This window comes from Chrysemys picta, chromosome 25 (genome assembly GCF_011386835.1).
Source record: "Chrysemys picta bellii isolate R12L10 chromosome 25, ASM1138683v2, whole genome shotgun sequence".
Taxonomy (NCBI): Eukaryota; Metazoa; Chordata; order Testudines; family Emydidae; genus Chrysemys; species Chrysemys picta.
The window spans coordinates 7,487,184-7,502,199 of NC_088815.1; positions in this window are offsets into that span (position 1 = coordinate 7,487,184).

Consider the following 15,016-nt stretch of genomic DNA (forward strand, 5'->3'; position numbering starts at 1 on the left):
AGTCAGGAATCTGGGAGGGAATGGATCAGAAACACAGTATCCACCACCCAGCTATACTTAGAGCACTTTGGGTTTATCCTTCCGTAGATATGTTCACTTGATTTCCCAGACGTAACCTCCCCAGCTCCGTGCCCCCACCCCAGCTAAAAGACCTTCTCAGATTACACAGAGCTATTTTAAGACCCATTTCTCTGCTCTCCATGGGGGAGCCAATTCTAACCACACAAAATCTACCCTGAGCTACCACCCCAATTTCCAATCAACCCAATATCCAAGAAGGTTCTGTCCACTTTCACAAGGTGTTCACAGAACAAGGAGCTGATCTAGACAGTATTTGGTCCTGCCATGCGGGCAGGGGACTGGACTCGATGACCTCTCGAGGTCCCTTCCAGTCCTAGAATCTATGAATCTATGAATCTAGCAGCAGGTATGAACCAACCCAAACCAGAGAATCCCAGGTGAGCGAAAGCTTCACAGATTCCCAAACCAAAGACATTCTCATAAATTCTGAACTTTGGAATCCCTCCAGCTTCCCGCCCCTCACTCCCTCTCCCTGTGTTGCAGGCGCACCAAAGCTGACGGCTGGTTTTTGATAAGGCACATCAAAGTTATAGGTGACAAAGGGATCAGTCTCTCTGCCCAGCTGGGAGGTTGGATTAAGTACAGGACTTGGAGCCAGGAATTACTGAGAGACAGTGATTCCATCTATGGCTTTGGGTGAGTTACTTCACCTGTCTATGTTCCAGCCTCTGGGTAATGGGGGTAATATTGCTGACTCACCTCCCAGCGATTGTTAAGATTAATTAATGTTTGCACAGGGCTTTGAAGCCATACAGCACTGGGTAATTGCTCAGGATGGTAATCATGCCTCAGGTGTTTGGAAAGTCAGATACACAAACCAGGATTTGTTTTGCTCTGATACGAAGCATTATGTAAGTGCTCGGTATTATTATTATTAAATGAAGTGAGTTGGCCCATGCCTGGGAAACTTGAGTGATGACAGCATCTTCCTTTCCATGGCCCTCCCTACCAGAGGGAAAGATTTAGCAACTGTCAAATTCCCTTGCATCTCTAGGGAGCGGGGAGGGGGAGTCTGAGCTCGACCATAAGCAGCTACAAGGTTTTAAAAGTGTTAAATCCTGTCTACACTAGTGGTTAAGCACATGTTGCCTGACATGTTTTCAAAAGTGAGCTATTTTCCTAGTCTAGACAGGGACTTAGCTAGCTTGTAGGGTCAGAATTACTGTGCATGCACAGTCCACCTTGTGCACCTCAGCACCCGTTACCATGCATGAGACAGTTGCCCACTTTGACATAAGACCTACCCCTCTACCACACCTCTCTGACACAGGGATAGCTCAGTGGTTTGCGCATTAGCCTGCTAAACCCAGGGTTGTGAGTTCAATCCTTGAGGGGAGCTACTTAAGGATCTGGGACAAAATCAGTACTTAGTTCTGCTAGTGAAGGTGGGGGGCTGGACTCAATGACCTCTCAAGGGCTGTTCTAGGAGATAGGATATCTCCATTAAGTCATTTTTTTTTAATTTAAAGCCCTCTCTAGTCCCCTCCAATACAAGCCCCCCCAGACACACAATGCAAGCCCCCAACCCACCTCTGGCAGAACCCTTACCGAATGTGAACTGAGCCACCTGATACACCCCCCACATCCCCCCGAGAGAGGAGTCAGTGTCACTCTCTTTGTTTCACAGATGGTGAAATTGAGGCACAGAGCAGCCCTGCCCCAAGTCAAGCAGCATGTCTGTGACAGTTGGCTCTCCAGACACCAATCCACTGCTGGAACCCCTAGGCCACACTCCCCAGCATGCGCACACTCTCCCACCCGCTCTGCCAGCTCCTGCGCTCCAACCCCCCCGTCGGCAGGGAAGGGCCAGCTCTCCTGGATTCGATTTCACAAAGGGACAGCGCCCGGTTTCTTTGCCTTTCCTTGGAGGCGAGAAGCAGCCTGGCTTTGACTGGGCTCCTCACGCCAGCGTGCAGCACAACAGGATTCTCTTCTCTAGCGGGATGCTGACAGTGAGGAAGGGGAGGCAGATCACCAACCGCCGGCCCCCCCCAGAGGCCTGCTCATCCTCCCCTTACCCAGCACCACTGAGAGGACGAGGAAGAGCCGCGTGAGGAAGAGGAGGGTGACGGCCCAGAAGAGGCTGTGGCTGCTGACCAGCATGGCGGAGAAACGCGAGAAGAGAGAGCACAAGCACCATGGAGTCGGCAGCCTGGGAAAGAGAAACCCACTTCGTGCTCGGAGAACACGTCACAGCCAAAACAGGGACTATGCTAGCCCTGGGGACTATGTCAGCGGTCATGGCAGCCCCTGGAGCAGCCCAGCATCAGGGAGGGGCAAGGGCGGCTCAGAGCCATCCTCTTTCTCTCCCCCCACTCTCGGTCTGCAGCTCGGTACCTGGATTTATACCTCTCCAGCTCTCTCGCTACACTTCCCCCTCTCCTTCCCTTTACTGCTCTCCCTTTCTGTCTCCCTCCATCCCCTTCCCCCACCACCGCCAATCTCCATCTGGCCCTGCCTCTCCCATCTGGGGACCATCCCTTACTGTGACACTCTCTGGCCGTGACCCAGCAGAGGATAGGGCAGCCACATGCTAGCTGTTGCCATCTGGGAGGGACAAGGGATGAACATAAGAATGGCCCTACTTGGTCAGACCAAGGGTCCATTTAGCCCAGTATCCTGTCTTCCGACAGTGGCCAGTGGTGCCCCAGAGGGAATGAACAGAACAGGGAATCATCAAGTGATCCATCCCCTGTCGCCCATTCCCAGCTTCTGGAAAATAGAGGCTAGGGACCCCATTCCTGCCCATCCTGGCTAATAGCCATTGATGGACTATCTTCCATGAACTTATCTAGTTCTTTTTTGAACCCTGTTATGGTCTTGGCCTTCACAACATCCTCTGGCAAGGAGTTCCACAGGTAGACTGTGCGTTGGGTGAAGAAATACCTCCTTTTATTTGTTTTAAACCTGCTGCCTATTAATTTCATTTGGTGACCCCTAGTTCTTGTGTTATGAGAAGTAGTAAACAACACTTCCTTATCTACTTTCCCTATACCGGTCATGATTTTATAGACCTCAATCATATCTCCCCTTAGCTGTCTCTTTCCAAGCTGAACTCAGGCACTGGTGTAAAGCACTTTGGGCCCCTTGGATGGTAGGAGTCAGAGTGGACTTAAAGCCCCAGCAGAGGGAGCTGCATTGTGCCAGGCCACAGCCACTCCACAGCCTTTTCTGGCTGCCTACACAACCATGGTGTCGAAGATGGAGCTGGGCCCGGCCGTGTCCCCAGACCTTTCTGGGTGATGACAATGCTGGTGATGAGGTCAGGCAGAGATGTGTCGGCCGCCAGGATCGTCAGTCCCATGACCTCACTGATGCCAAAGGCTTCACCTGACTGCAGCGAAAGGACTCAGTGGGTTGTTCAGGCTGAGAAGAGGACACAATTATTGGCCCCATCTCTCCATGTCCTCTCTGTGGGCTGGGAACTGCCTTGCCTCCCAGGGGCCACCCTGCCTGGGGAGTCTGTGTCCCCGCACAAGCAGTAGGAGAGGATCTCTGCAGACAGCTTAAAAGGTGGCTCCGAATGGGGACCAGCTGCTGAAGTGGTTCACTCCCCACAATGTTACATGCCTCCCAGAGTCAGGTAACCGTGGGTGCACTTGCACTGGGAATGGTCAGGCCTTTCCCCACCTGTGGTCTCCCACAGCTGAAGTAACAGCAGAAACACTACATGGCAGACAGTGCTTCAGTGTGTTCACCACGGCACCGGGTCATCTCAATGTGCTTTGAATGGGGTTAGACAACAAACCCCTAAGAATACCAGTGCCCTGGTGATGCTAGTTCCAGGAGAGCTGCCTCGGTGCCAGAGTCACCGTGCAAAAGTGCCAGGAGAGCTCCCGTGAACACCAGACCTTTCCGCCCAACCCTGCTGGTTCCCTTTACTACCCCCTCTGCCGCCACTAGGTGTCAGCACTGCATGTCAAATTAGGTAAACATTGATGGTTCCAGAGAGAGACAAAGGTGCGCGAAATGAAACAGTGGGCCGGATGCTCCGCTGCCCTGTGCAGACATATACACCAGTACAAAGGGGAACGCTGGGGTGGTATTTTACACCCACTGTGCCCTCACTTTACCCTAGTCAAATGAGTGCACAAGCTGGAAAACGGAGAATCAGATCCCCTGTCTTTGTCTGCCTGGCTCGCTGCTCTCTTTCTCTTCCAGTGTGTCTCTGTCTCTCCCTCTCTTTGTCTCTCATATTCCATCACTGTCTGTCTCTCCCTCTCCCTTTCTAATTCTCTCTCTCTCGCTCACCCGCTCGCTTGGTCACTCGCCCCCTCCCCCTCCCATTGCATTCTTCTGCTGCCTATTAATAACTTCTGGTCAATTTCACAGGTTGCCTGCTGGGCACCCTCCCCGCCAATGGAGCGATCCAGCCCCAGCCATTCAGCATTCTGGCACCAAGTTCAAAAGTGCAGTGGGGCTTGTATCCCCCTCCCCCAGCACAAAGAAATGACTCCGTTGCCGGGTAACTTGGCACAGGAAGATCTGGTCACCTATGCTCCCCGAGCCTCTTCCAGGGGCTGCCTGGAAGGGCTGTGGTGGTGGGCATTTCCCAAGGCCCTAGAGACACACAGAGGCCATACAGGGAAGCAACAATCCCCACACTCAGCAAGTCGCTGTGATGGCAGCTTCCGCTGCAGACAAACCCAGAGGCACAAGCCCCTGCATCCGACCGTAACAAGGGATGTGTTCTAAGCGCATCTCCATTAAAAATGAGGTTATTGCGCTTGAGTGGGTGCCCCAGGCCTCAGTCACAACTAGGGGTGTGACCGAAACGCCCAGTCAAGTGGATCGATATCCGGAGAGGCCTCGTGGCATCTGAAACCTTCATGGGTTTTTGGATGAAGCCGGACGCTATTGCCAAGGCTGTGTGCTGAGTCCCTGACCCTAGTCACCTGTAAGAAAACACAAGGCTGCTTTAAAGGGGCTGCAGGGTGTGCCCCCACCAGCATCCTCTTGCATGCTAGCTTGGGGACAGCAGTGAACGTGGGCTAAGCAGGGGAGTGGGTTCTGCAGGATGAACGTGACAGACATGGGGTGCAGATCAAACTGTCATGCTTACGAACACAGTATTAGAAAATGGATGGGATCGCCAAAGGGACAGTTCAGGACATCTTTCTCTGTATTTGAATGGATTTGTGTTTTGGACCATGCATGGGGAGCAGCATGAATGGAGGGGGGATGTCGGGGTGCCACATCCTGCATGCTGAGTGCAAACAATGCCACAAAGGGCTGTGAAGACACTGCTGTGGCCATAAGTGTTTTAAAGGGGGAACATTTAGGAGCAGGCAGGGTAGGGGCTGCAGACCCTGGTGAGGAGAGGGACTGCATAAAAATAAGAATCAATTCACAGAGGTTTGGCCAGATGTTTCTCTTTGGTTCTAATGCTCATAGTCCCCGTCCCCCCCGGCTGCTCCATGCCCCCTACCAAACATGTTGCTTTGGGTTTCAGGTTCTAACGAACCTCAAAGACTCAAAGGGAAAGTGGACTTCAGCAATCAAGTTTCCCTGGTTTGCGGTTGACATTCAGTAAGCCCAGCAGCTCCCCATTACATGGATGTCAAGTGGGTGAGGGAGGGTCAGACCCGATGAGCCCACCACACCATGAGGTAACAGAGGCAGCCAATCCACAGGGTGGAGCAGAAGAAAGGCACTGCAAAGAACTTCTGCGAGAACTGCAGACAGGGCTCTGAATCGTGAGGTTCCAGGGCAGCAAACTCAGACACACCCTGGTGCCAGTGCTAGGAATGCTGCTGCTCACATTTCCAACCTGAAACCATCTTCTCTCCCTTCCTAACTCTCTCCTGCACCCCTGAGTGCTCAACACCCACAATTCGGGACAGACTTTTTAAAAAGAGCTCAGCTCCCTTAGGGCACCTAAAGTGGCCGGTTGTCAAAGCTAGAAGACTACACGGGGAACTGAGCTCTTGAAAATTTAGCCCATAATGCAGGGCAACAATGAATTGGACCTTTGGGTTCTTCTCAAGCATCCTCCCGTAGTCCGTACCTGCTGCCAACAGATTCACTTTCAGGAGCACCTGGCGCTTCATGGAACTCTTTTGAATGTATTTTATTTACATTGAGAGGCTACGGCCATGCTGTCCGGGGGTCAGAGCAGGAGGCTGGGAGTCATGACTCCAGCGTTCTATTAGCCGCTCTACCACTGACTAAGTGATTTTAGGCAAGTCACTTGCACCCTTAGGAAAATGGGCAACACTTAAATGTTAATAACCCTAAGGGCTAGTCACTTCCTAACTGGGGAACTGAACAGACTCTGACTGGGGATCTCTAGGGGGCTCTGTGCCAAGCAACAGCCCCATTCTGTGCCTCAGTTTCTCCATCTGTGAAATGAGGACAATAACACTCAACTTTTCCCCAGGAGGGTGGCCAGGTTAAATCAATGGCCAGGTGGCCTAGTGGCTGGATTGTTGGTTAGGGAGGATGTTGGGGGACCTAACCCCCTCACCCGGTCCTGGCCCAGGATCCTGTGACACTCAACCCCCAAAAAGGGGAGATGGATCTTTCTACCAGCCGGGGGGGGGGGGGAAGGGGTCAGGGGCTGTTTTCCTGGGCTGCTTCCTATGAAAGTCCTTTTAGTTTGTGTGTGCACTGGGACAGTTACCCCGCAGTTGGGTGCCATGTTGGCTGTCGGTCCGTGCCTTCAGGCAGGCAAACAGAGAGCTCCTACCTCTTTGCCAGTCAGCCTCTAACTGAGCCAGACTCCCTCCTTTTCTCCCCCCTCCAGGCCTGGCATTGGCTATAGGTATAATGGGGCGGGGCTAGCTGAATCCACAGGTTTTCTTTAACCCCTGCTGTGCGAGGCGGCAGTTTCTCTGCTCCCTCCCATGGTGTTTGCCCGGGCCCTGAGATGAAAGGTGCTGGAGAAGAGCAAAGGATCGATGTTATCCCTCTTCCGGGCACACTGGTGAAGTGACCATCCCAAGGTCACCTAGCAGAGGCAGAGAATAGAACTCAGGTCACCAGACTCCGATGTCCCATCCCTGCTAAGCGCTAGGCCACTCTTCCCCTCAGTAGCTCTTTAAGGCATGAGGCAAGCACATCGCACCTGCCCTCCCTTGGGCTACTGAGATGGCCGCATTGGTGTAAATGACAAACCATGTAATGCCCTGGTGTGGCTTCCATTGCAAAGTGTGGGCTGAGCTCTCCATGTTCCTTTCCACACAATTCACAGAAGACACTTTCACAGAGAGAGTCCCCATTAGGATCTCAGGAGGCCAGGTGACCTCACAAGCCAGTGCCGCCCCTACTTACTCCCAGATCTGGGACCCCATGGGCTGCTCCTTCAGGGGACGGGGTACTGCCTGCAACCTCCACTGACACCTTTCTCGCATCTTAAAAATGTAGGACTCAAAGGGACCTCAGTATGTCACCTAGTCCAGTTCCCTGCATTGAGGCAGGACTAAGTATTATCTAGGCCAACCCTGACAGATGTTTGTCTAACCTGTTCTTTAAAACCTCCAGAGACAGAGATTCCACAACCTCCCTAGGTAATTTGTTCCAGTGCTTAACTACCCAGACAGTTAGGAAGTTTTTCCTAATGTCCAATCTAAACCTCCCTTGCTGCAATTTAAGCCCAGTAGTTCTTGTCCTGTCCTCAGTTGATAAGGAGAACAATTATTACTCTCCTCTTTATAACAACCTTTTTTAATTACTGGAAGACTGCTAGCATTTCCCCCCTCCGTTTTCTCTTCTCCAGACTAAACTAACCCATTTTTTTCTATCTTTCCTCACAGATCATGTCTTCTAGACCTTTAATCATATTGTTCCTCTCTTCTGGATTTTCTCCAATTTGTCGACATATTTCCTGAATAGTAGTGCCCAGAACTGGACACAGTACTCCAGTTGAGGTCTTAACAGTGTTGAGTACAGTGGAAGAATTACTTCTCGAGTCTTGCTTACAACACTCCTGCTAATACATCTCTGAATTAAATTTGCTTCCTTTGCAACAGCATTACACTGTTGACGCACATTTAGTTTGTGATCCACTATAAACCCCACATCCTTTTCCTCAGTACTCCTTCCTAGGCAGTTATTTCCCATTTTGTGTTTGTGCAATTGATTATTCCTTCCTAAGTGGAGTACTTTGCGTTTGTCCTTATTGAATTTCATCCTGTTTATTTCAGACCATTTCTCCAGTATGTCAAGATCATTTTGAATTCTAATTCTGTCCTCCAAAGTGCTTGCAACTCCTCCCAGCGTATCGTCCACAAATTTTATAAGTGTACTCTCTATGCCATTATCCAAACCATTTATGAAGATATCGAATAGAACCTGACCCAGCACAGACCCCACTAGATATGTCCTTCCAGCTAGACTGTGAATCATTGATAACTACCCTCTGAATATGGTTTTCTAACCAGTGGTGCAGCTGCCTGTACCTATTGGGTTCCGGGAAGTGTGCAGCTGCCTGTACCTATTGGGTTCCGGGAAGTGTGCAGCTGCCTGTAGTGGGGTGGTTACCCCGCTCCTGCCCTGAAGGGCTTAAAACAGCCCTGGGGGAAGATTGTGGCTGGGAGCTGCTAAGCTGGGCTGATTGGGAAGCAGCTGCAGCTGGGCCACGCCCCAATCAGGCTTCAACAGGCCCTATATAAGCGGCTGGGAGCCAGGAGCTCAGTAATCTCTCTCTGCATTCAGAGAGAGAAGGGCCTGGCTGCAGGGAGCTAGAGACAGAGTAACTGAGTGGAGTAGGGCTGGGGAGCTCCAGCCTGGAAAGCCCCAGGCTGTGGCCTAGCATAAGACCAACAGGTATTGGGGGTTCAGAGGGCAGCCCAGGGATAGGCCAAGGCAGCAGGTCCAAACCCGACCTTGCCTGTGATGAGTGGCTTATACTGCAGTCTGCCCCAAGGCGTGGGGGCTAGTTGGTGACTGGCAGTGGCCTTATTCTGAGGTGAGGTAGGGACAGTGGGTGGGGGTTCCCTGGGGAGGGGGAGACCCAGAGCTGTGGGGGTACTGCCAGGGGGCAGCACCCCAGACAACATGGCACTGGGTCTGGGAGGGATATGGGCCAAGCAGTGGCAAGGCGGATCACCAGCCTGCAGGGGGTGCTCCAGGACACTGGAAGAGCTAATTCCTGGAGACAACCAGCAGGATGCCACAGGAGTGAGTCCCCTTGTCTACACCACCTTATAGTAGGTTTGTCTAAGCTACATTTCCCTAGTTTGTTTCTGAAAAGGTCATGTGAGACAGCATCAAAAGCCTTACTAAAGTCAAGATATATCACATCTACTGCTTCCCCCCTATCGACAAGGCTTGTTACCCTGTCAAATAAGGATATTAGGTTCGTTTGACATGATCTGCTCTTCACAAAACCATATTGACTGTTACTTATCACCATGTTATCTTTTAGGTGCTTACAAACGGATTATTTGATTATTTCCTCCATTATCTTTCTGGGTACCGAAGTTAGGCTGACTGGTTTATTATTCTCCTTCTTTACAGTTCGGTACTATACTTGCCCTTTTCCAGTCCTCTGGGATATCTCCCATCCTCCAAAAGTCCTCAAAGATCATCGCTAATGGCTCAGAGATCTCTTCAGCCAGTTTCTTAAGTATTCTAGGATGTATTGCGTCACGCTCTGCCAACTTGAAGACATCTAACTTGTCAAAGTAATTCTTAACTTGTTCTTTCCCTATTTTAGCCTCCGATCTTACCCCATTTTCACAGCTGTTCACTACATTAGTCGTCCGATCACTGCTAATCTTTTTGGTGAAAACGGAAACAAAAATATGGGCCCCTAGGTCACTTGGGTACCTCTAACTCTGCCCCTATCTCAGTCCCCCACATGGGATTTCCTTCCCCTTACTCCCTGACTCCTCCTACTAGGGCTGGGGTCACACTGCAGGAAGATGACCGGCAGGAACATTTGATGGAATCTGGAAGATAATTTCAGACTCCGAACCCAGCTCCCCTGTGAGGGGCAGGACACAGGAAGAAAAATAATTTAGGAACAAGGGATGATGCAGAGGCAGACAGTTAATTAAAATTCCCCCCCTCCACCTGGGGCCCTTTAGCACAGAAGGGAAGCTCTAGCATCAGATCTGCCCTGGTGAGATGGGGGGCAGGTTTGCACTCACTGACTGCCCAATGTCAGGAAGAGTGGTGCGGTATCATTTCAACTGTACACTGGTGTAAACAAGAGAAAAAACTGGCCCTTAAAATTAATTTTCACAGACTTTACACAACTAGGAATAAGCCTCCTTTTTAGAATAGGTTCACTTATGATCAATATTTTATATTGACCCAAAAGCAACATGCCATAAGAAGAATTCTCACCCCTGGCTTTTCTGCTGTTCATTTTCAGGCAGCGATTTGTATGGACTCCAAGACCTGCAGCTTAATGAGGAACCAAAGCAAAAAAAGAGGCTAGATCATAATCTGCAAACATTAAATAATCTAGCTGTTGTTAGTTGCTAAAATCACTTTGTTCATTGCTGACCAATAGATGCTGTGGCTTTTCGTGGCCAGATTAGTGACCTGTACCTTGATGTCCCTATTCTGGCATCATTATATTGCAGCATACACAGAATTACACCTCTACCCCGATATAACGCTGTCCTTGGGAGCCAAAAAATCTTACTGCGTTATAAGTGAAACCGCATTATATCGAACTTGCTTTGATCTGCCGGAGCACGCAGCGCCCTCCCTTCCCCCCCCGAGCACTGCTTTACTGCGTTGTATCCAAATTTGTGTTCTATCAGGTTGCGTTATATGGGGGTAGAGGTGTATATGCAAATACTCACCACTTTTGAGCGGTTGACAAGTGATCCAGTGTACTGCCTGTACAGTACAGTAATATATTTTCCACGTACATCAGATGTTTCATGACACATTTCGCACACACATTTAAATGATATGTGACTGCATATAAAAATAAGTGGGGAACAGAACAAATCTGGCCAGCATCTGTGATGGTTACAGAATGCATTTTAAAGGCATAAAATGTGGCCAAATTGATCGTATCCTCCATCCATCTCAACTAGTTGTGATGTATAAGAAATATATACGCCCCACGGGTAAGTGTGTTTTACACTTGGGTGTTATAGCTCTACGTAGGGAGATCTGGCTCAGTAGTTCAAACAATAGCGCTAGTGGCCCCTGGTTCAACCCCTGGTATGGCAACCATCACATATGTCCTACACCTTGTGGCCCACCATGGGCCACCAAAACGGAGAGAGCTGTGGTTCTGTGCTGCTGCACCGGATTCCAAGGCACCAGAGACAGCAATTGCTGTTAGAGACCCAAGCACTAAGATACCGTATTGGGGTCTGTAACCTTGGAAGCACCAGTTACAGTCAGAACTACCAGCACCTAGCGGCCATATTAGGATTCAGGCACCTCAGAAATTCCAGTCATTCTGAGCTCTGTGGTCACTGAAATGCTGCAGTGACACCCGGGAACCTCTGTGAGGGCTGAGAGAATCCAACTGCCATGTTGGCTCTCCAAAGGTATCAGAAATGACCGTCACTATGAGGACTGCGGGCACCGAACTCGGACACTAGGGCTTGGGGCATCAGAAACATCAGCCAGCGTGAGGACCACCAACACCAAGCTGTCTGAGACCTTCCGAAACACCAGCAAGCATATATGCCATGGCCAACTATACTCCAGGGTAAGGGGAAACACTAGCCAAAGTGCAATAGCCATGGAGATGTTCTACTCCAGGGCAGTATATTTTTGCATTGGCTGTTTTCAGAGGCTGATTCTCGAGTGGTGAAACAAACCTCCCCTTTTGGACACTGTACCTCTTTGATCCAGGTGAGCAGTTCAACATGGGCAGAGTTCTCAACACCGGTCTGATTCCCCTGCCCGCAACTGCTGGTCACTGCCTTTAGGAGGTAGGGTAATACGCTCTCCATAGAAAATAATATCCTACTTTTTGTGACCTTGTTTTTTCTGTTAACTTATAAGCCAATCAAACATTCTATCAGGGAAATCCTTTCTTAGGTGAATTGTCAGCAGCAAACATAGTGCTTAAAGAACAGGAGTATTTGTGGCACCTTAGTCTCTAACAAATTTATTTGAGCATAAGCTTTCGTGGGCTACAGCCCACTTCATCTGATGCATCCTGTTCTTTTTGCAGATACAGACTAACACGGCTGCTACTCTGAAACCTGTCATAGTGCTTACAGGTTGCATCAGTCTGATATATTGCAATTGAGCAGCTTCCAGTGAGACTGTCATCAGTGCTAGCCCATGTATCAGCCAGACGGAGGCACCTGTAGAGCAGATGGTGGTTTCTTCAGTGCGCTGTCACCCTCCCATTGCATCAGAACTGCCTAAGCTGCCAAGTGCAAGTCATGTGATTAGGCCTTCCCGTGGCAGGATTTGCTGTCCAGCATGCAATCCTGCCAAGATCTCACATTCAGTATTGGACGTGTACGCCAAGTAAAATGTTCATTGCGGAGGATCTGGCTGGCTCAAAGGACTGATAATAGAAGGAGCCATTCCATCACTAGTTCGAATCCAGCATAAGTCTGTAGAGTGTGACCAAACGTGATTACCATCGGAGGCTGTCCAACAGTCTGTGCAACAGAACTTGGTGGGTCTCGGTTTAGATCCCAGTGGACAAATGGCCACATTGTAAAACCAGCCTCACCTTTGGTGTTAATGGGACCTCTCACAAGCAGTCTCAAGCAGAGAGGTGAAGGACTGAGTAGAAGTGGAAAACGGATGGTACGCCTTTCCTGCCCATAAAGCTGGTCCCTCCAATTCAAGCACGTTAGCAGGGCAGCCTGGGGACACTTGCACTGCCTGTGCTGCATCTGTTAGGGACATGTTGTATTCATGACTGGTTCATCTGGTTCTTTTCATCAGCACTAAATACACTGAAAGAAGAAAATAAATTCCATTATGTTCCTACTTACTAAGAAAAATTTCTCTCATCCTTCTGGCAAGGAGGGTGATTGTGCTTTTAACGTCTTTTGCATTTTTCAGTTGATATACACTATAATTTAGATTTTTCTCTACCACAAAAGAACTTAGTTAAGCTAACTATCTGACAGTGTGTTTTTTTTCCTACTGAGTCCCTCACTAATCAGGGTTCTAGAAGAATTTTCAAGCTGTCAGTAATTTTTCCCAGATGCAGCTCAGAGTTGCTAAGAGTATCTTTTTGGCAATCCAATTTCTTGGCTATTAACAATCTGGGCCTTCACTATCTTGTGTGCTGGAGTTAAATCTGTGCTGTGAATAGTGGGGGTGAAGAAGAGGCATTGCACTTCATTTTAAATAGTAATTCCTGAGAGAAGAAAAAATATTAGTTTTTAAGAACTAACACGCTCATAAGATATCCTGCATTGTCGGGATCACAATATACATCAACATGCCGGGAGTCCCTGAGTATCAGTACTATAACGGGGTATGAATCAGCGTTCACGTCACACTCCCCGTCAGGACCTGGCCTGGGCCAGGGAAGCTAATGATCCAACCAGCGGACCAAATTTAGTGATGAATCCTGGTCACATGCCACCTGAGGCACATTGCGCATACACTAAGAAGAAGTACTAGAACATCAGAAGGATATATGGCTGTAGAACCAAAAATTTTTCACCCTGCCAGTTGTTTTCTTTTTCAGAACAAAGGGTAGTAACAATCTTTTCTCTGGCAACCAACATGGAAGTGTTCCTTGGAGATTGTGTCCTTCATTGAAGACTGGGGCATGAACCAAAGCAGCACACGGCCCCTCACTCTGCCCACAGTAACTGAATAATTTCTTGACCTGGGGTTTAAAATATGTGCTAAGTGTGTAAATGGGGGATGTGATATCATTACTAGCAATACCACCCAGCAATTACATGTGCCAAGAGAAGAATGTTGAGTCCCTGTTAGTTACTGGGTTTGGGAAATCGATATCTATATCCATAAATATACAAACCAGAGTCTCTCAGGTTCAGAGGCAGTTCTGCTATTTTTGAAGTTCTTCATCAATAATACCTAGCTCTTAAATAGCACTTTCCATCAGTAGATTTCAAAGTGCTGTAAAAAGGAGGTAAGCATCATTATACCCATTTTATAGATGGGAAACTGAAGCACAGAGAGGTGAAGAGACTTGCCTAAGGTGACCAGTGGCAGAGCCAGGAACAAAATCCAGAACTTCTGAGCCCCAGATCAGTGCTCCATCCACTAGGCTGCACTGCATAAGGAACAAAAGAGGAACAAAATGGCTCCCCAGTGAATACCAAGTTAGATGCAAGGTCTGTGTCTTAATCCTCAAAGCTCTTGCAGGGGACTAGTTCAAGCTATTAAAGGGCGTCCTCTTCAGGATCACTACTTTCCACATCAGCCATATTCTGCAGAAACTGCAAACATGTTATCTGACACTCGTGAGTACAGGAGATAGTTTTTCTTGCAAGAAGGACCACAACGACAGAACTCTCATCCGCCAAAGCACAGAATGACCACGAAGTCTGGCACCTTCAGCTCAGAGTGTAAAACACACTCCTCTTAGCTTTTCACGCACATCCTCAAAGAATCAAAAAGTAATAATACAACTATAATACTGATAATGATCAATATATCTCCATGGGTGTGACAAAGAGAACAGGGATTAAACAGATGGCTGGATTTTATAAAGGTTTCAAAATCAATCACTCCAAAGTTTGGAAATACCAGAATTAAGGTTTCCCATATGGGGGCCTGAAGGTACTATGGTAGTTGGGGGATGGTGGGGTGGGTTGGAGTGTGAAGAGTCTCCTGGACTCAGCTTTGGCATCTGCTCTCCTGTTTCCTCTTTCAAACAGATCCAGGCACATGATCTCAAAGGGCTCAGGTAAAGAAGCCTTAGAGCTGAGTGAAGGGGTGACAGAAGTGAGGGGTTCAGTGCCTGATGGCCAGTTGGCTCCCCAGAAGAGTGGGGTAACTAAGCACAGCTTGCACTCTGCTAGACTGATACTGCCAGACTCTCCACCAACCCATCCGG